This window comes from Alligator sinensis, unplaced genomic scaffold (assembly GCF_000455745.1).
Source record: "Alligator sinensis unplaced genomic scaffold, ASM45574v1 scaffold1467_1, whole genome shotgun sequence".
Classification (NCBI taxonomy): domain Eukaryota; kingdom Metazoa; phylum Chordata; order Crocodylia; family Alligatoridae; genus Alligator; species Alligator sinensis.
Genome location: NW_005843220.1, coordinates 122148 through 144668, shown reverse-complemented (window position 1 = coordinate 144668; position 22521 = coordinate 122148). Strand labels below are relative to the sequence as shown.

The 22521-nt window shown below is 45.2% G+C and overlaps 1 protein-coding gene across 12 annotated transcripts in view; it reads right to left on the bottom strand.

The window, feature by feature from the left end:
* LOC102370122 (cytochrome c oxidase assembly factor 1 homolog) overlaps positions 1-21089 on the bottom strand; it is a 58624-nt gene extending 37535 nt beyond the window's left edge. For 5 of the 12 annotated variants that reach the window (XM_025194477.1, XM_025194474.1, XM_006037990.3 and 2 more), the window contains exons 1-2: positions 21020-21089; positions 17338-17453 (exon numbers count right to left, since the gene is read on the bottom strand). The gene's annotated coding sequence lies outside the window, so the exon portion shown is untranslated. Of the gene's footprint in view, positions 1-14795; positions 14861-17337; positions 17454-20789; positions 20953-21019 lie in introns of those variants that run through there. The other 7 variants (XM_025194473.1, XM_025194472.1, XM_025194475.1 and 4 more) reach the window with 7 other exon arrangements.
* Between the last annotated feature and the right edge of the window lie 1432 nt (positions 21090-22521).

Sequence of the window (22521 nt, the reverse complement as noted above, 5' to 3'; positions counted from 1 at the left end):
GTTATCCTTCGACGACCCCCTTCCCGGCGTGCTTTTCCACGGTGCCTAGCAAGCTTCATGTGTGTGTGTATCCATAGCTCTGTCCGAGTTATTTCAAGAGGCTCGAGTTTTCTGCGGGTCTTGTTCGAGTTCGTGTTGTGGAGCCTAGCAAACTCCACGTGTCTGTCTGTAACTGCAACGCAAGCAAGTTTTTCCTGCCTGCACCGCGACCATCTACGGTGTAAGTAAAATAATCTTTAATCAACCGCTACGCGTCTGCGCCTAATTCTAGCCCGCCGGCCTGCACTCCCCGACCCGCGTGCCAGGGCTGCTGGCCACAGCCCGCTGCGCGCCCCCGAAGCCCTCAGACCGCTCCCGGCCCGCACATAAGCCAGGCAATGCAATGCTCATAAAATGGCACTAGCTACTCTTGAGGCAGGCATCAGAGGCTGCTTACAGATGTGGGGGGGGACCCCAAACAAACAGCCCTTTACTTTGAGCTCAGTGTGTCCACCGTGCCAAGTGCAGTGCATGACCCAAAGAATTGATTCAGTTTCACCCGGCTCACCCAGTGTCTGTATAGCTCACGCGCTTCAGCAGGGCTTTTTGGCTCTTTTATTTAATAGCTGACTGGATCAGCTATTAGATAAGTGCCAAAAAGCCCTGCTGAAGCGCGTGAGCTATACAGACACTGGGGAATCAGGCCAAACTGATAGGATTCCTCTTCCAGTAAAACGCTGTTTTTTCTTTCTCTCTCTCTCTCTCTCTCTGTCTCCCCCTCCACATCTGTCAGCATCCAGTATGACTAAGAACACAAGGCACCAAGATGACACACAAGTGTCTTAAACAGTCAAGCCAATCAGGCCTGAAGAATTCAGTGTTTATAAGAGAACAGCTAAGAAGGGCAAATTAGCAAAGCCATTAATTTTCTTACCTGCTTTTATGTATCATACCTGTTACAAACACCACATTTAAACAGCCAACACAGGTGGTGACTGCACTGCTTGCAATGCTTGCAAGGCACACCCCATAGGAGCTAGTGCTACTCTTCAATCTGTAGAGGCTTAACAAAACCCACCCATTTTAACTCCATTACTTTGCATCATGGCTGAGAGGCGCCTCTAGTCTATCTGGACCCTGAGTGTCATTGCTGCTTCACAGAAACACAGCTGCCATTATGCTCTCCTGTTGGCAACTACCATGATAGTTAAGAACAGAAATATTAGTTAATCAATTTTTAAGTGAATACTACAGAGTTAATGAGAGCTATTTAGAGGGAGTGTGTAGTATTTGGAGAACTCACCTTCTGGTATTCTGCAAAAGTGTTTCATAGTGCTTAGGGTCGGAAGGGACCTAAACAGATCATCAGGTCTGACCCCCAGCCTCTCCCCCTGTAAACTCGAGTTACTTTGTTCAGTGGCCAGTCTCCAACTGACTGCTCCATAGCTTCCATTTTTGTTTCTCATCAGTAGTTCCCTGGCACAGCTTCTACAGCCATGCCACTTGCTTAACAGTGATTCAGTTACATTATTGTAAAAGGTTGCAAGTTAACAGAAAAAACAAAGAAAGGGCAAATCCCGTTCAATGGTGAGATGATCCAGAGAGGGATTATTTAAAAATACATAAAGAAAAGATTTTGGAATAGCTATTTTTTCTTTCACTATTCTGTTTTTGAGAAGACATCTCCAAAGGCAAAAATTCCCCCTCTGAATCTGCCGTGTTCTTCCCCAGTTGCGCATCTTGCTTTCTTGCCATAGGTAAAACTCAAAATGCCATCAATGGAAGGCAAGCGCATGTAAGGAAAGCAGAATTTTGGACCACAGACCACTTGTACTGCTCTGAAGATGATTCTTCTTCACTCCTCTTGGGAAACACAATTCTATATAACACTTCATGTTGGATGGGCAACTTTTGCAGTAGTTGTGCTGTGCTATGGCTTTTTGGTCACTATCTACGTAGTAAATTCAGCTCAGTCAGATGGTTAGAACCTCAATTGAGGAACAAAGATCCTGTATCCAGAATTAAAGGGGGAATGCAGAAACTGTGTCCACATACATGCATGGAGAATGTTTACAGAAAAAGGCCATCTGAACTACTGCAGTTAGGAAATCACTAGGTTTGTGGGGAAACCAGAAATGTATTGGAGTTCCAGAACTTTGGTGCCACCTGGTGGGCAATTTTTAAAAATAGTATTCACATGAGTCAATTCTTATGGGGGTTTGTTTTTTCTTTAGTAATACATTAAAAAAAAAAAAAAAGCACCATGCTAATCAAAATGAGTGTCCAATGCCACTGTTTGTAACTATCTGTCTATTAAATCAATACAGGGGTGTAGGTTGTAGCTGTGTTGGCCTAAGGACCTAGGCAGACAAGGTTCTTTGGGTGAATCTGACCAATTGGTCTAATAAAAGATATCAGATTCACCCAAGGAACCGTGTCTGTCTACTAAATCAATATATATTCAAACAGATGTAGGATAGCAGTTTCACCATACAATAATAAAATTAACTGAAAACAGTTGACAATGAATCTTGCCTTCTATTAAAAGAACCAGTTAAAAACAACTGCATATCTTTGGCCTTCCCCCTTCTCTCCAACCTCTAAGGTAGCCAAAACAATGGGCAAGAGATGGAGAATTCTTAAAGTAATTAAATCAGTAGGAGTATCTTTGGAGAGATCACAGAATGCTTAGCACTTAAAATAAGAAGTATTTTATTTGGGGTCTGGTTGGTTTTGCTGGCAGGTAAATTTACAGTCTCTCTCTATATATATGCAAGCAGGTTGTAAGCAGTATTTGTCACTCCCAACAGAACAATAGCATTTTTTCAGAGGATTTGTTCCCTTGAAAACTAAATCCAGAACACAAACTCTTGCGTTGCCATAACAGACACTTCCTTGAAAAACAGGCTTGGCAAAACATGTCATGCTTAAGACATCCAAATGTTCTCTGTACTACAAATGTATATAGCCTATGAAATGTATTTACATATCTACTTAGGGGCTTTGTTACACATATGAAATAGAAACAATCTTTTGTTTTATAAGTAGCGAATGGGAGGATTGTATTGAATAAGCCCCTAGAATTGGTCTGCAGAAGGAACATGTTCCAGTCATATGGACAGGATCTTAAGATCCAAAGAAGAGTTGAAGAAGCAAAATTGGAAGCAACACTTCAAACCAAGGTTTGAGGTACTCGGAGAGAAGCAGGAGCATAGAGGACACAGTGAGCAAGCAGGCTGAAGCTTGTAGGTTAACAAAAGAGAAGCTGAAGGACAAAAAAAGCTTTGCAGATGGGAGAAGGTCATGTTGAATGGTTGGTTACTCAAGCTAGGCTGGCCTCCTTGCCTCAAAATGAAACTGTAGTTGGGAAATGATGGTGCTTTGGGACTGGATGTGAAGAACGAGCAGTAACATGTTGACTACTGTGAGAAGCAAGGCAGAAGTGGGGTAGGACTTCTTAAGCCTGTAAACTCCTGCCAGGGAGGCAGTACCACTTATGCACATAATACATCAGGCCTGACCTTGGTTTCAACCTGAAGGTACTAGTATAAAACAATATAGAGTATAACAGCAATCAGAAAGGCAAAGCAATGGAGTCACTGGCTCATAATCCACAGGCCCTGCATGTCAGGCAAGTAGTGGTTTGTGAGACCTGGGATGGAAATGTGATGAAGAGCAAGTGGGATTTAACATTCCTAGTTAATAGGGGAGGTAGGGCACGAAGAGGAGGTCAGAGTTAAAATGTTTGTGAATAGACAACGTAATGAGTTGCACATGTACATTTCAGCAACTGGATAAAGTACAAGGCAACTGGAAAGTTTATTTAGTTTCCATTCTCTGCTCATCCCTCCCCTCCAACCATGCACTTTAATGTTAAGTAGCAACTGTAACAATAGCATTTTGAGTGTGGTATTACTATGGGTTATGATTATGCAACTCAGTTCAGAATCCTGATTTACTGAAGACATACATTTTCATGGACCAACCCAAAAGCTGTGCCAGGTCATAGTAGCTGAGGCTCTAGACCTATATAAAAACATATCGGTGCCCTACTGGGTCAGAGCAGAGGTCTATCTAGCCCAATATCCCATTCCTCAGAGTGACCGAGAGGTCACTGTGGTTAAGGGGAAAACCCATATTTTATGCAGGATCTATCCAGACTGACTCATCTCCTACATTGCCTGCCCCAGCTTCCAGCATTCAGAGACCTAGGAAGTCAATGCCTAGATTACACCCCCTAATGGTTATTTTAATCCCGGTGCCCATTGCAGGGACATGCAGGGAATAGATTGTGGTTCTGCCCTAAGTCCCAGCTCTTGCTGTCACCACCCCCCCCCCCCCGTGATCTTGGCCCCACCCCCCCCCCCCGTGATCTCGGCCCCACGCACCTGTCCCACTCCCAGATGCTGCTCCCCACACCCTGCCCACAGGGGTCCCAGGCCAGTCTCCATGGAGACCCTGCCAGCCCACTCTGTCTGACACCTCTGGCGATGGATGCAGGGCAGACAGGCTGGATGCCTGGGCAGCAGGGCTGGGGTTGGTAGCAGCAGCAGAAACACTGGCAGCAGCAGAAGTGTGAGTTTTGCTGGGAAGCCAAGTCTGGCCGCTGCATCATTTGGCCCCATGGACTATAGTTTCTGTGTGCGGGGATGGGACAGACTGCTCCATACCAGGTGGCACATCCACACCTGGCAGGGCTGCCCCCTGTGCCTGGGCTGAGGGACCCATCATGGGCCAGATACAATCACTTGGGCTACATCCGACCCACGGGCTATATTTTGCCCACTCTTGGTTTAAAGCCAAAAGGCTCAAAATCTTACCATATAGTTTGAGCTGGACCCCAGCAGAGTTGACAGCATTTTAAGCCATGGTGATTCCACAGGCCAGCACTGCTCAGTATGTGTGTGTACTCCAGATACTTCCCCAATCAAAGGATCCACATGCTAATTAGCCCCCACTTGTGACTGGAACTAGGTGTTCTTGTCAGAAGTCCTGGGATCCTCCAAAAATATATATACAGATGAGGCATAGGGCCACCTGGCCTGGCTCTACCTCATGGAGGGTAGGGCCATACCACTTGCATGGAACAGACCAAGAGAGGGGGCGACAGCCTCACCAAATCAATGTTTGGCAATGTCTGCCAGATATTTAAAGCTGGTGAAGAAACAGGAATGATTGGAAAGGGATAACTAAGGTGCAACTCGGCTCTGGGAGTGGAGAGGAAGCTGAAATGTATTTGATGTGGTGGTTCACTATGACTTGAAAAACAGCTGGCACTGACAGGGACTGAACACAGTGGCTACTATATCTTTAGGCGGGGAGGGAGAAAGGGGGAGTGCTGCACTAACTCAGACTTATGGCAGGTTCCTACCAGCATGTTTGCCCACTATGGGCCTTGGCCTTGTGCCCACTGTTTTATGAGCATGATCAGTGCAGGCTGCATTCAATCAACTTCGTAGTTGATTTCCAGGATTGAGCACATGCTGCAGTTTAATGACACCTCATCTATTTAATGAGGTTTACCTTGGCCAAAGGACCAGAAAACAGATTTCCAAGTAACAGTATTTTGAATTATTCATATTGTAAAGCATATAAAAAACTTTTTTGGCTGGGAGTGACAGCTTTGAAGTATTTGATACTTTGAACTATCCAATATTGAACTCCACAGTTTTCAGATTATAGGTTTTACTCTATAATCCTCTACCTCATCTCCCCTCAGAGGCATAGGCGACTGGTAGGGGGTGCACAGGGATGCATGTGCCACCCCCTCCCCCGTGAGGCTGGTGCCCCCCTTGATGGCCAACACTGATGCTGTCGGTAGGTGGCTTCTGCAGGTGCCCCTCTGCACCAGTCACTCAAACTCACAGGTCTTTTTCTCTACAGTAAAAGATCTAGATCTGACCTATTCAGCCTCTCCATAACCCTGATCATCCTTGTTGCCTTTCTCTCTACCTTTTCTAGTTCCACTACATTCTTTTTGAGGGGGGAGGGGGGGGGGGAACCAGCACTGCACACAAAGTTCAAGATGTGGGAATCTCATGTGTTTATACAGCACAACAATGACATTTTCTGCTTTGTTTGTAGTTCCTTAATTAAGCCCAATATACTGTTTGCCCCTTCAACTACTGCTGAACAGGGGGCTGATGTTTTGTGGAACAATCTGCAATAGTTCTAAGAACATCTTTCCTAAAAAGGAGAAATTCTGTAAGAATCCATAATTGTATATATGCATCTTGGGTTACTCTTTCCTACACGTACCCAGTGCATTTACCAACACTGAACTTCATACATGTAATGTTATTGCTTTTCTGTCCAATTAAACAAGGTTTCCTCTACTAAACAGTGTTCTTGAAAAATCATTAAGATGCAACTACAGTATATTCAAACTATAACTTAAATTTATAGTAACTGACAACAACTTGCTGAAGTGAAAGCCATTAATTCCTATACTTCCCTTCAAGCAGTGTTCATATAACTGTATGTGAAAGCTGAGGAAGATTGCCATCTTAAATGGGTCACAATAGCTGAGATTCTAAGCCCTGAAAAAGGGATGAATACTTATGCTCATCTGCAGCACCGCTATATCTGATACTGTTCTACTCATGAGTCAGAAATGTACCACTACCCCCTTAGACTACTACTGCCATATAAATATTGTTCTCTCCCCCCTGCACTTTTAAAAATTCTTTGTTCTGTTTAGGATATTTACTTCAAAATCTCTCTGCTTATGAAAGCAGCTCTTTAAGCTACTTTGACTCAAAGGTAGAGCATGGGTATTAGTATTCCCATCAGTACACTTGTCCTTTCGTGCCCATGCATTAAGGCTCTGTTCAAAATCTGTCCATGTCCCTAATCTGTCTGGAGAGCTTTTCCTGAATATCCAACACTAATTCACAGCCTATAAAAAGGGGAGTGGAGTGGGGTGGGGGGAGAGAGAGAGAGAGAGGCTGAGAAATGTTATGCTTAAATGTAGTGGCCTCCTCTGGTAAGAAAAACAAAATGCATGCACTATAAAAACTAGCATTTCCACAGCAAAAATCACTATGGTAAGCACTCTCTCCAGACTATAACTTACAATAAGGGCATAAAGAACCTGGGGTCCAGATGCATTTACTTGGCCACCCAGATATCCCTGACGTAAATAAAACAGAACTAAAAAAAAGTGCCCCAACTCTAATACGAGTTTTATGGAGGCAATGAAGGGCCAGTGATGCTATTGAAGCTTGATCCTCTCTTGCAAAATATGTACATGAAGCTGATTACTGTTGTTTTCAATTCTAAATTTTTGCTTCTCATTCTCTGAGCTCCTGGGATGCTACTACTGTGAAAACCTGGGCCCATGGAAGTCAATGGCAAAACCTCTATTGGTTTCAATAAGGCCATAAATTTACCCAGCATGAGTCCAACCAAACTTACCTGTGTGGCAAATATATGAACAAATCCATAGGGTCCCTATGCCTGCATAACTGTTACTCTCCTGCTCATCACAGTATTGCACTAAATAATCACAACATGGATAGACCTTCCTGCTATAAAAGCTTGATTCCTACTACAAGAAATAAGAATCTCCCTTAGCTCACAGCAGCTTAAGCCTAGTAAGATAGACACGAGCAGTTCTGTCCCAGGAAAGTCAGACTTAATAATATTCCTGTCCTTAACGGGAACAAAAAACAACAACAACAACAAAATCACACATTTTGGAAAACTGGAAAATATTTTGTTTTGGTCCATCTAAGCCTGTCAAGGTCATCTGTTTTGTTAATAGAGATTCATTTGCTCGCTCGCTCATTTATTTATTTATTTGTAAACAAGTCCATTATGAATCCGAAAACCAGAGTTATCTCAAAAGTATCAAATGAGATGCTGGCAACTCCTAACCTTCTGCAAATGTTTACTAATGGATTTTAAAAAATAACTAAATAAGAAAAGGGTCTATTTGGATGAACGGGCATTTTCAGCAAAAAACATTGTTGGAAAATTCTCAGCGTGTTTTGACACCATTTGATGTAGGATGATGGTATACTGGCCGAGGAATGACTTCATTTTAATGTAGGCATCGGGCAGTCCATAGTTTACTGCCACACCTTCAATGGAAAGGCATGAGGTTTTTGTTTTGTTTTGTTTTTTTTGTTGATGCAAGACATTTTGTACACAAGAACATGTAAATTGGGGGCAAATTCTCAGTTGTGTAAACATGGCCAGGTGAATTGGTTTAACCAGCATTTTGCCTGCTTTGCCATCACAGAAAACTTGCCATACAAATTCCAGACATTAGCATGAATCATTTTGTTCTGAAGAGGACATGACAAGGGCACAGTAAAACTTACTGTTTTGTACAAGTGAGTCAGTTACTCCAAACTTTGCAGTATTGTTGAAAGGAAGCAACAAAGGATAACATTTTTCCATCTGATACCAAATACAAGCTATAGCTGCAGCAGTAAATCTGTTTCATACTACTAGCTATAGACCTTGAAAGCAGCAGCACAGGGCAGCCCTAGTGTCTCCAGTTCTAGGGTTCTATTTACATAGCCATTAAAGAGGAACAAATTCTTAATTATGGGCACACAAACACAAAAGTGCAAGTGAGCCTAGATTTCACAAGCATTAAGCTCAGATATTCATTTTAAAACCAAGATGCAATTCATACAGATGATGCGCAGTTTTTGAAGGTGCATGTTCCACTTAGCTTTAACCTTCCATCATTAACAGTGAGGAATTATACACATGCTGGGACAGAGAACAACATACTCCTAACTTAGCTGACCTAACATGTTCTGATAATGAATTGTGCTTTTTCCCCCCCACTTATTTTTATAGCAATATACAAGATTGGAAAACACTGGTAGCTTTACACAATGCACAAAAAAGGATAAACATAAAACACTGTACATTTACCCAAATTAATGCATGGCTGTTACATTCAATACTTCCTAAATCATAGTTTCCTGAAACAAGCCTTCCCTTCCACTGCTTTACAGATGACGTGATAGATGAACTCTACAACTCGGGTATAAAACAGTGTCTATTTGGCAGTCTTACTCTGCATTATACCCCAAATGCTGTAATTACACGTGTTTCATCATTCAGAACCCAGAATTCCTTCTTCACTTCCATTCCCTTTCTTGTTATACTTACTTATGATGCCAGATAACCAAGGTAACATGGCACAGAAAGACCAAGAGTACTGTATTTTAGAAACTTTACCATGTCTTCCTCACAGGAAGCATCACTTACTGCTCAAAATCCATGAGCTGGGATGTCTAGATTCTAAACTCCTTTCAGTATATGAAATAGGAATAACACTATGTTGTAGCAATGTCTTGAGATTTGATACAATGTCTCCACAGTGCTTTGAAAATTACAATATCATTATCAATGGTAGAGCCAGCTGTACTTTTGCATGAGGCTTAGAAAGGGTTTTAAGCATTTTGTGCAATAGTTTTTAAGTTTATATGGCTTTGTTATGTAAGCCTTTTCACCCTGGAGTCTTATTACCAGGAACAAATAGTTTGCCCAGGACCCAGAAAAATTAAAAACTGTACTTTGTCTAATCAAGCAAATTTAGATAGTGGTTTTCTTTTTCTTTTAGATAGAATCATTCTAGGTTCTCTCTCCTTTTTAATGGCACTTCTGTTAAATGGCTATTATGAAATTGCCCAATATTTACCCAATGTTTGCCCAATAAAACTGGTATGCAGTATTCATATGGAGGCTACTGTTCCAAGCACACCCCTGATCCATCACTTTGGAAATCCCCTGGGCTAGATGCAAAAGAATGCATTTATTAGCAAATTCCTATTTTAAAGAGTTGCTATCAAGACATGACTCTTTTCAGGATCTGATCCACACACTGAATTAAATCCTGCTGGGTGGTGCTGTGACATGTGGTTTTAGATATTAAAATTAATTGTCTGTTCAACTGTGAAACACCTCCCCACATCCTTTCCCTGATGCTGAATCTCAAATCCACATAAATTCCACGTGTGTTCTCTTATAAACGGTACCCCTCGGATGGGGTGGGGAACTTCAGAGTCAGTTTCCAAGTCTGCCCTTCTCTTAATTGGGGACACTTCCACTCAGTATATTGCTGCTTTGCAAATCAGCCCTTGGAGTTTGGCAGGAGTTGTGATGGCAGGCAGTTATGTGGGTTTGTGGCTGTGGCCTCAGCCCCAGTTTCCAAAGCAAAAAACCCCAAAACAAATAGCAATGTGCTCTGTGGAAAACCACAAGTCATTAGAATTCAGTGATCCAACATTTTAGAGGTAGCCCCCCAGCCTGCTCCATGGTTTATATATGTATTTATTAAGTAGGAAAGGTTAAAAATAGATATGAAAAGGTAAGTCATCCTTGTTTAAAAAAAAAAAAAATCATAAGCACAAGGACAAATGTTTTGTTCTTTGAAGGGCAATTTTTGCCATTTTCTTTATGGCAGAACTACCTCTTCAGCTCTGCCTTTCCTGAATTTCTCTCTAATAAGAAACACACAGATGCTACCAGCATTAGAGGGATCTTTCAAATTGGGGCATTCAAGCACTAGGGCCACATCCACTCGAGCATGGACATTTGGTTCCCCAGGGACAAGTAGCGGCAGCGCATCTTGTAATTCTGCTATCGGTCCCCAGGCAACACCTGTGCTACGCGTGCTTTGGCGCGCGGCAAGTTACTCTGGGATCTGGAATACATGCTGCACATAGCGCCCTCGCCAGCCAGTTGGGGACCCATACTGCTTGCAGACACCATATGCACCATGGGTCCAGGCTTAGCTGGAGCAGACATTCCTCCTGGCACAGCCCCAAGCCAGCTGAGGTGAGGGTGGGGGAAGCCGCATGAGGTGCAGATCCTGAAACAGACCTCACGTGCTGTCCAGCTGGGGTGGGCACTGCATGCTGCACACAGCATCCACTCCCATGCTACACCTCAGTTTGCTGACTGGCAGAAACCAAGTATCATGCTTCATTTCTTCAGCAACATCAGGTGGGAACAAACCAAGAACAAACATACCCTTCGTGATTTATCTTCTGTTTCACTGAAGAGTCCTGCAATCTGATATTTTAAACAATCACACAACCGTGTGAAAAGGGAAACCAAGCTTGTGTGTTTAGCCATTTTAATGTAAGAAGCTCATATGCAGAGTGGCCTTGTAGCTCAGAGGTAAATAAAACCAAAAAATAAAACAAAAGAACACAAAAGTAAAAACCCTCTCTGAAAGTAATGCTTGAGATTTTTAACCCTTTACTGATATGTCTACTAGGACAAGTTCCAATTGTGTTACCTGCCTTAACTCCTCACTCTTTAAATGCATTTGCAGATACTTAATGCCATCTTTTCGTCCAGCAGTGGATTATGTCGCATATAATCCTTGGAACGAGAACGTCACTTTCTGTTGGTATCAGAGTTAATGAATGCATGGGCATTTGTGGAGGGATTATTTTTTTCTTTAACCAGCAGTTAAAATTCATGCTGAAAATGGCAATAAAAGCCTTGCACTCATCCCTACAAAATGATGTGCAATTCCTGGTCTCAAAGCACACATCAAAGTGATGAGTAAAAGTTTTTATGTGAACTGTTTTAAACTGATCATTAATTTAAAGAGATTTTCAGGGGATTGAAGATTCACTTGTCAGCTACTGTGCCCTTTTAATAAGCCTCTTAACAGCCATACTGACAGACCGCATGCCCTAATTTAGTAAAATGAGACTGTTCCTTCCTAGATTTCCTTGCATTGCTCCAGTGTTAGAGAAAGAAATGAATGCAGGGTGCCTGCTGCCCTCTTCGGGGAAATATGCTATAAAAAGACCTTCCTCAGACTCAGGTTTTTATGGCATTTTGCTGTGCCACCCTCTGTTCTACCCCCCTTCTATGCTTTATTCCTTTAAGGTCTATTTAAAAGATAATGGTCTTGCATTTTAAAGCACTGGAACTCCAGGCACTTAAATTAGAAGGTCTGTCCTTACACAGGCTTCAGGTGACTCACTCCAGTCAGGTCACGTGGATCTCACCGCTTTGCTTCCCCCTGTGATGGACCAAACTCTTTCTTCTATCCTCTGTCTAGCTGCATTGTAACCTCCTTAGAGCAAGGATTCTGGCTGCACTGTTTGTGCGGCACCCAGCACAACAGGCCTTCAACCCTGGCTGGGATCTTCAGGTGTTATGATAAAACAACACTATGTTCCTTGACACATTACCTGGAAAATGTATGAAATTCAGGGAAACAAATGGTGTCACTATTGGCCAGCTGTTCTCCAAGAAACTGTATTCTTAAACAGTACTCTTAAAATACACTAGAAAAAGAAAAGAGCTGTTATATATCTATTCCATCTCTCTGTTAGCACTGGATTGTTCCCTAAGTTTTCCAGTTCTCCTTTGCCAATTTTCTAAGTTTCAAGTTAACATTACTTTGATTTACATATTTAATTTACAGTGCGGAATCCAATGTGATGTGGTTGTGTTTTGTTTTCCTTGTGGTTCAACAAAATCATCTTGTAATGGAACAAATCTTCCTGCTAACTTCCCAAACCTACTGAAATAATAGCGGGGTTTTTCCATTGACTATGGTGGGCTTTGGAGCAGGCCCATACCTCAACACAGAAAGAGATGACACTTCATGTAGGACTAAGCAGGTTTCAGTCAGCAAAGTAAAAAAGAAGATCAGGTGCTTGCAATCCAAAAGTGTATTATGCTGTATGCCTCTGAAACAAGTGGCTACCAGACTCTGACTTGCACAGAGATGAAGGGCCATATTAATTCCTGGTACAATGCCACTGAAAACAATGTGACATACTTTCCCCACACTGGTATTTATAGAAATAGGAATACCTTCTTGAACTTCTAAATGAGTTACAGGGACAAGATGCATAATTAATATTTGTAAACGGCTAAAATTCTGATGGAAGACGTCATTATATGAGCATATAAGTAATCTAGTATTTAAAAAAATAAAATCAATGCTAATGCTGTTACCCAAGCATGGTGCTGAAGAGATCTTTATTCATTTTCAAAATTTTAAAAATTGGTGGGAGAAAGGAGAGGAAGGTGTCTATTTTTCTTCCCACTTTTCTTGAAGGAAAAGATTTTTTTTTAAAGCTAGAACCTGACTGTTCAGTGGAATTTACCCTGCAGTGTAGATGATCTTCTGCAAAAGAGTAATTTTGAGAGTCTCTGGTGGAAGTTTGGCTCAGCAAGATCAATGGCAAGACTTCCATCAACTTTTCTGAGGCCAAATTACATCCCAGAGATACCTTTGTTCATGGTTTTTTGCAGCAGCATATGGTATTCCACATGCTACTCTGCTGTAGTTTCTTGCTTACAGTTTAGGTTCAGGAAAGTCTCTCCCCAAGCTGGGGCTAGAAATAGGAATCAAATGCTTGCCCATCAAAATACTCCTTTGGTACCACATGCCTTTATAAATGGAGTGTGACACTGGGTTAAATTACTTTAGGAATTGAACCCATTTTCATTTAAATCAATAGCAAAAACCTTAGCAGGATTGAAATCACTGTAGACTTGTCATGAGAAATAACCCCTGCTTCCTGTACTTAGTACAACATAGGCAAAATGAATTCTAGGAAGGATACACCTAAGAATCTTTTTATCAGTTTTATGTGGAAATTATGAGTCCCTCACTAGAGGAAGGAAACCAGCTTAGCTCCAGACAATTGACTCACACTTCAGCAAAACCTGGAATACATGCTTGTGTTTCAAAATCAAGGCTTCGTGGGTACTTACTCTAAAATGGGGAATTTTAAGTTGTGAACAGACATAACACTTAGACTGGTTTACAGGCAGTGTAAACTTCAAGTGTCCAGAAGTACACCCCAGTTTAGAATGGTTTAAACCACCTGAACAGTTTAAAAAATATAATCTGGATAATCAAGTATTATTTGGAACTGGTTCTCTGTGAATCAGTTGTGTTATGTGCAGACACCAAGCATGTAAACACTCGCATCTGGCTGGCCATCCAGGCATGAGGCAACCCCCCCCAACTCCAGCACAGCATCTGGTGGCTCTGGTATGCAGCCAGAACTCTGCTGCCCCAACCTCTATTGTCTGTACTTGGCTAAAGTGTCCCTGGCTAGGAGCAGCTCTCCTCAGCTTTTAAAGAGCTGGCCTATTTTTTCCCCATTGCTGGCAGCTGATCAGGGTTCCAGGCATTCCATGCTTATTTAAGGTGGGAGGTGGCCAGGTAGATTGAGGGAGGGCGGGGGAGAGGTGCCTGGACCCCTGCTTGTGTGTGCCTGGGGGCTGGGGTTTCTGAAGGCTGTTCTCTGCACTTGGTCAACTTCTCCATTGGTGACAGTCCTCAGGCAGCCCCCAGGAGCCTTCCCCCAACCCCCCAAATCAGTCTGGGATGTACCCCACCCTGGTCAACTTCCAGAAATTTAAGTATATTTATGTTCATCTTGAGAGAAAGTGCTCTTTAAAAGCTGCAAAAGCTCTGGCAGCTCTGAAACGCCCCATGCCTGGGAGTTCAAAAGCAGGGTTCTAGGTCACCCCATCCCTCCTCCACACACACTCCCAGTCATGGTACCACCACACAGATGTCAGTAAGGTGCACGAATGGGTCTTCATTGAATTCAGTGTCAGTGAAAAGGGGTAGCAGAAATCTGCATTTGGGCAGTGTTCTCCTGGGTGGCATGTCTCTCTCCCCCTGGTAGCACATCAATGCCTAAAATGTGATGGTTCTACTTAACCCTTGTGGGTGTCCGACCCACTTGCCAGGCTATGGCTGGTAGCCCGGAGCGCCAGGTGGGTACTTTGGCAAATGGAGTGGAATTAGGCACAGATGCGTATTGGTAAAAAATAGATTGTTTACTTACACCGCTGATGTGCGCAGCGCAGGACAGAGGCTGACTTTGGTTGCAGTACAAACGTAGCAAGAGCTCTTTAAAACGAGATGAGACGTTCCGTAAACGGCTTATCAAGCATGCAGGGGAGGGGGTACGTCAGGGAGTTCGGTGACGGGGAGTCGTTGGTGGGTGATCAGTCCGCCAAGTTTACTCCAGGATGCGTGCGGAGTTCTCCAGCGAAGGCGGAAAGCGCTCTTACCTCTATATGTTTAACAAGCCAATTACTAATTGCCAAATAGGAATAATTAGTAATCGGCCAATGGGTGGTGTGCATGGTCAGCCAATCGTATGTTACGTAGCAATTTTTCCCCTTGGCCTCAGCCAATGCAGCCCTGGTTTACAACAAAGGGCCGGGGCTTTACTGCGCATGTGTAGTGTAATGCACTGTTACTGTTAATCGCATGCGTTTGTCTGGCCAATCGCATATAGCTTGGGGTCTCCGTGATCAGCGGATGACTGTGACATGGGCAGATGTATGTGGATTGGTCAGTCATTTTTTTTTTTCTTTTTTTCTCTGACAACCCTTAGTAGCATATGCATGGCCACCCCTCCAGGACTATTGTAGATTGGTTTCCAATCAGTGACATTCTTGGAACAGTGCAAGTGTTACGTCTGTCTGCACCCTTGGGAGTAAGGGTCATTGCAAGCTACACCTGAGCAGGTGTTCCATATACAACATAGGAAATGCCACAATGCAGACATCTTAAAGTGGTATCCTGTCTCTAAGACAGGGGTGGGCAAAATACAGCCCACAAGGCCATTCTATCTGGCCTGTGAGGCCCCTAAAAAATTTAGAAAATTAATATTGATCTGTCCTTGGTTCCTGTCAAAAGTGACAGGAACCAGGGCCAGTAGGACCCAAGGGAAGCACAGTGGGCTCCCGCAACAGCAGGGCCTGCCTGCAGCCCCACCCCCCCAAAGGGGCTTCTGGCCTGGGACCATGTGAGTGCACTGTGCCAGAACGTCAGGTAGGGGGGGTGGGGACCCCAGGCAGGGAAGGAGCCTGTGGAAAAGCGGACCCCCCCCCCCCACCCTGCAGCTGGCACTCCCTGCTACAGCCACTTGCAGCCCATGCAGGGCTGCCCGGACCAGGAACAAGCAGCCCCAAGTGGGCGGTGAGCAGCTGCAGTGCGGGGGGGGTGCTGGCCATGCCGTGGGTGAGGGGCCACTTCCCCGCACTCCGTACCAGCTTGTAACCCACCCCCGCTGCCAGCCTGGGCCCCATGCTGGCTCTGGGCTCGCCCATTGGGGCTGCGCATGGTGGCAGCAGCTGCGCCCTGCCACCCACCCCGCTCGCTGCGCTGGGCAATGCTGGCTGCTGCTGCCCACTCGGAGCTCGCGCGCTGGGCAGCCCAGAGGCGGCAGTGGCAAACACTACCCGGCACAGGAAGCAGGGGGGCCTGATGGGCAAGTGCGGGGCCCAGGCTGGTGGTGGAGGCAGGTTACAAGCTGGTGCTGAGTATGGGGGAAAAGCCTCCCCCACCTCATGGCCAGCGCCCTGCGCGGCAGCTGCTCGCAGCCTGCCTGGGGCTGCCTGTGCCGGCTCAGGACAGCCCCATGTGGGCTGCGAGAGGCTGCAGCAGGGAGCGCATGCCACAGGGTGGGGGAGGGGGCCAGTTTTCCCTGTACTCAGCACCAGCTCATTCCCTGCCGGTGAGCACGGGGGTCGGGGCTGCACGCTGCCCTCCGCCTGTACCGTGGGGCTGGGGGGCACTGGGAGTGAGCAGGTGCACGGGGCCCACACCAGTGTCCTGGGGCCAGTGCCGGCGGGGCCCAGAGCAGGGTGGCAGGAGTACAGGGTCCTGGCCAGCAGGGGCTCTATGGAGCCAGGCCAGCTCCCCGCTCCTTGCTGGTGCAGCCCAACCTGGCTCCATAGGTCCCTGCCAGCCTGCACCCCGCTCTGGGCCCCACCAGTGCTGGCCCTGAGACATTGGTCCCAAGATGGTGACCAGGGGGTGGGGCACCTGTCAAGGGGCAGGGCTACCCATGCAGCCCTTGACAGCTTGCCAAAACTGGGTAAGCAGCCCTCCGCCTGAAATAATTGCCTGCCCCTGCTCTAAGGTAACCTGCTCTGCATGTTTTGAAAAGATTAAGCCCCTAATATAAATAGCTTTGGTCTCTCTCCCCCCTTCTAAGCAACAATTCTTTCAGACATGAGCTCCAACTGTGACAGAGATCAAACTTTCTTCTTTCTCCCTTTTTATTGGGAAAGTATGAGAAGTAACTGAACACCTTTAGCTGCATCAAACTAATGTGTTGTACTGGCACATGAATTTCATCCTGGCAGACTTACTGGTAAAGAAAATCCCCACTATTAACCTTTAAGCAAGAACACATAAAATACTATGTTTTCTTGCAAATAATGTGCACTTTCCCCACAAAATATGCAGAGAAAATTAGGGTGTGCATTATATGCAAGGGTCTAGAAATCTGGCAGGGGGTATGGAGGGTACAGTGATCGCAGCATTAATTGCCATGCTGGATTAGACCCTTTGCACAGCCCTAGACTTACCTTGCTGGATCAATCTGTGGGTCTCATCCAATGCATGGGGCTGGGAACAGGCTGCGTTTCCTAGCTGCTGCTGCTACTCAGTTAGCCAAGATAAAATCTATTCTTCTTGGTTGTACCTTTAAAGAAACCCATAAAAACAGGGTGTCTTATATTTGGGGTGGGTTATATGGGGTGAAAATATGGTACACATCCAACAGAACACTGCTCCTCAAACTTGCCCTATCATCACTCTTTCATCTACAGTAGGTGCCACTTATAACTTACACTGCACTTCCAGTGGAAGGAGCAAGATCTAGTTTCTGATTAAATCATCCTGTTGGCCTAAGTCAACTGGGAACAGAAAGTAAAAATTTGTTTCTTGCTTAGAAATCACAAGTCTGAATTTCATGCAAAGAAAAGGATCTTATCTTACTTCAGTTTTACATGTACCTTCTGTAACAGTTGCCCCTGCTTATTAAGCACCTAGGAATTTGGCCACAGATTTTAGTATGAATACGATATAGAACCATTAAAAGAAAGGAGATTCCGGCCCACTACCAATTACTAAAATATAGCCCATTAGCACTTGGTAATGCTGTGGGTAAGTACAGAGTCAAAAAGCCCAAAGCTGAATCTATTCAATCTTTGCAGGTTAGTCTAAGATTCGTAGACTGAAACTGATAAGCAAGTGAACAGACACTCACTTTTGATTCCAGAAGTGCAGCCGCATGCCTGCAGCGGCCCAGGATAGAAGCCAGGGGGCTCTAGAGCATGCCTCCCTGCTCAGCTAGAACAGAAAGCTTGGGCCAAGGCTAGCCTGCTCATCCTGTGAGGGGAGAGGGGGTTGCGGGGGAGGTGCAAAGTATCCTGGGATGCTGGGGGACTGGGAGTTAACTTGAACCTGGAGGATGATGTTCAAATCCTGATGTTTAAAAAGTTGACGTTTGTAATCTTGCGTTTGTCTCTGGGATTTGCCTATACAAAAATCAACTAAATTTTCACCTGTGCACAATCTAGTTGACTACAGCCTATATTTAGAAGTTGATCTCTGTGCCTATTCCCCAGAATACTATATTTTCACTGTACATAAGGTTTCAACCACAAAAGCCTATTTGAGCTACAATTTTTCATATCTGTTTTATGATGGTCACACGAGGGGTGGCAGCAGCTGCTGTGTGGCAGCTCTGTCCTACCCCCCAGCCAGCTGACCAGAAATTTCAGTTAATAGAAATGCCGGTTACTACAAATGACAGCTAACACACATTTTACTGTATGTTGTATTGCTGTTTAAAAAAAAACAAAAACCAAAAAATAAACAAACTGTCTTCTACCTACAGCTGAAGCTATTCTAAAAATGTGATGCATTCCAGAAACAAAGGATAACAGTATCAAAAGGTTTACAGTACAAATAAGCAGTCACATTCTAAACTTGCTCTCACTACCTGTTCCACAGCAACACTAATTTAGTCCGAGCTTTAACTACATGAGTGAAGTTACAAGCTTCAACAAGGATGACTACTTCTAAGATGCTGTTTTGCACTGTGCGCATCTTTCTTTGCCTATTATCATCACTTTGTCCCAACAAGTTTCTCTTAAAATATAATTGTAGGTCATTTTAATTAACATTACTAGAGTTTCCAGGATGTTGGAGACCTGTTGAACTTAAATACGAAAGACCACACCACTTTTTGAAAAGTGCACGGCCTCTCTATTATTTAGGCCCCTTGACAAAAGACATGATTAACATCTTAAATGTAACATATGTAGTGACCTGGCCACATGCTTATTTAGTTAATAGTGTGATAAAAATATTTACACATTTTGTGTAATAACTCTTTTGCTGGTTTCTATCACGCCTTCAACTGAATATGTGGCTACTGCCTCCAGCCTCTGGAGCACAATGGAACCTTTCAAGAATCTTGTGTGCTCAAGAGGCTGGGAGTGCCCAATGAGCACACTATGTGCTTCTATGGCTGGGAGCCCACATCGGCTGCCTGGACCAGCTCCTAGTCAAGAGAGAACATGGTGTGCTCTGATCAGGGCTCCTAGCTGGGGGACCACAGGTTGCCAAGCTTGCTACTGCAAGATTGGGCTTCCCCTGCACTGGCACTATGGTGCAATGGGATCTGATGCTTAATCTCATCACTATGCTTCCTGCCATGCACGGGATAGAGCTGTCACCACAGGGGTGTATCTGGAGCAGTTTATGGACTCCCCTGACACCTGCCCATTCTATGAGCAGAAGGAGACCCTGGTGCACACCTACCTGGAGCACACCAGGCTGCAGCCCCTTTCATCACCTCCTCCAGAACCTCCTGTTGAGATTCTGGTTGCACTTCTCCCTGCATTTTTTTTTGTTTATGCACTCCCCATCCATGACCCCAAGAAGTCCCAGGACCTCCTGGCCTACCTCCTCCTGGCCCTAACCAAGCTAGCAATATACCTGACCAGAAAGGAGGCCCTGGCTAGGAGGACTGCAGGGCTGTTTTCCTGTCCCTGATCTAGTCACACCTCCAAAGTTTAACTGGGCTTACGGATTCATTCAAGGGCCAGTGGGCACTCCCATGCACTCTGCTTTGTGTCCTTTCTCCCATCCCCTGCCTTAGTACACTCCTTTTGAACCGATGACCTTCACTCCTCCTCCCTGTTTTGTCTTTTAGTTGTCCCAAATGATCAGCAGTGTAGTCTTAGTGGCTTTCAGCTTGATTCAGCAGGCAATGGCCCATGATTCCAATGCACACCAAACAGGCTAGCCACATTTGTGTGGCATAGCAGACAGTGCATTCATGGGGATCCTGCATCAGATCCCATCACACCTTTACATTAGCAGAGCAAGAAATCAGAGCAATCAGAGAAAGGAATCATAGAAAAATCGGGCCTAGAAGGGGCCTCAGGGGTCATGTAGTCCAACCCCTGCTCAAAGCAGGACCATTTCCAACTAGATCATCCCAGCCCAAGCTATATCTACCCAGGTCTTAAAAACCTCCAAGGATGGGGAATCAACAACTTCCCTGGGTCACCTGTTCCAGTGTTTTACTACCCTCCTAGTGAGACTTTTTTCTAATATCTAACCTCAATTTTCCTTGATGTAACTGGAAACTATTGCTCCTCATTCTGTTGTCTGCCAGCACTGAGAACAGTTTAGCTCCATCCTCTTTCAAACTCCCCTTCAAGTAGTTGAAGGCTGCTATTAAGTCCCCCCTCAGTCTCTTCTTTTCTAGACTAAATTACCCGTTCCCTCAGTCTTTCCTCATGAGCCACGTCCCCCAGCCCCCTCACCATTTTTGTTGCCCTCTACTGGACTCTCTCGTTCGTCCACATCTTTTCTGTAGGACAATTGTTGTAGTGGGGGCCCCAAAACTGAACACAGGCCAGCTAAGGGAGATGAAGACTGACACGAAATACACAGGGCTAGGACTGAGGGACAAGGATTAGGACAGAGCAGGGCAGGCTGCCAAGCCCCTGTGCCCCACCTGGCTGCCTCCAGACCGAACAGGCTGGACCTGGCTGATGTACTGCTCCAGCTGTTTCCCCTGCCCGGAGCCCGGCTTGCCCGCCCCTCTAAGTACGGTTCCCCTTAAGAGCTCCGGGCTAAGGGAGCCGAGTCCCGCCCCCTCGGTGCAAGCGCCCCCGCGACAACCCGATCCCGCCCCAAACCAGCGGCCTGGCCGGACCCCGCAGCCTGGGCCGCGCGGGGACTCACGGCAGCGGGTCACGTCTCCTCCATGGGCGCCGCCATCTTGGAACGCACCGCTGGCAACAAGAGCTTTATTAGTAGCGCTCGGCTGCTGCACAGATAAACCCAGTCTCCCCGCGCCCTGCCCTGTGTCTATCGCAGTGTCTCGGCTGGGTGGGCTACAGGCTGTCCCTCTCTCTGGGGACAAGGGTGTTGGGCTGTGTGGAAATGCCCCATTTGCCCCTCCTGGCACCTGTACTCAGGCCCAGGGGTAGCCCTGCCTGGGAGCAGCCCCTGTGTTCTTAGAGGCAGTGCATGCTGGCTACGGCTGAGGCTGGGGACTTCAACTGGGGTGTGCCAGTGCTCCTACTGGAGCAAAGCCAGAGGTTCCTGGCTGGAGGATCCTGCTCCTCTCCTCAGGATCAGACCAGTCACCATATTTGGGGTCAGGAAGGAAATTTACCCCGTGGTCAGATTGGTACAGACTGTGGGGTTTTTGCCTTCTTCTGTAGTGTGGGTCATGGTCTTCCACCTGGGACCCCTTGAGCTGATATTGACAACACTTTATAGAGGGAGGGCATTGGCTGTTATAGTTCCCTGGTTTTACCTGTGGCAGGTTAGGGCTTTAGGTCTGTGTTGTTGGGGCTGACTTGTCTTATTTGTATAGGATGATTTGGAAAGGGATGATCCTGCCATAGGGGGTTGGACTAGATGACCTCCCACTTCTCTATTCTTTTAAGACCGTTAGGCAGTTCTGTTTCCTCGTGGCAGTCATTTCATGTAAACCATTTGCTTATGAGAATATCAAGGGCATCTGTGTTAAAAGCCTTACAAAAGTAAAAAAAAATGTATTGCATTTACTGTCTTCCCCTTATTCACTTGGTCGGTTTCCTTCCCTTAATTGTGAGTTTCCAGTCAAGGTTTGAGTTCAAGGTGAACATTTCTACAGACTCCTAACCTTCAACCATGAGTGGCCCATGGAACTTCTTAAGAGTGTAAGAACTGCTGCTTACTGGGGCAGGCCACCATAGGTCCAGCTTGCCCAGTATCCTGTGTCACACAATGGCAGAACAGATGCTGAAATGGAGTGTGAATGGGGTATGATATGGGGTTTTTCCACTGTTCCTCTCCTACTTGCAGCCTCCAGCATTTAAAATCTAGAAAGTTCTGATTCACAGGTTGTACTCCCAACTCCTGTGATCAATAGCTGTTGATGTATCTTTTCTCCAAGAATTTGTCCAATCCCTTTTTGAATTTGTTTAAACAGTCAGCTTCCACAGCATCTTGTGGCAATACATTCTACATTTTAATTATACACTGGGTGAAAAAACCTACAGTAGTGAAGCTAAAGCATACAGATATGAAGCTTTGCAGGATCAGGCCCTATATATCTCCACTCTTTGCTTATTCATATTTTAGACCAAATTTATTCTCAGTACTGTAATTATGGAGTGACCCTTAACATGTTTAACTAGATTTACAATTAAATAGTATCCATTAAATAGAAATTTAGACTACTGCTCAAGGAA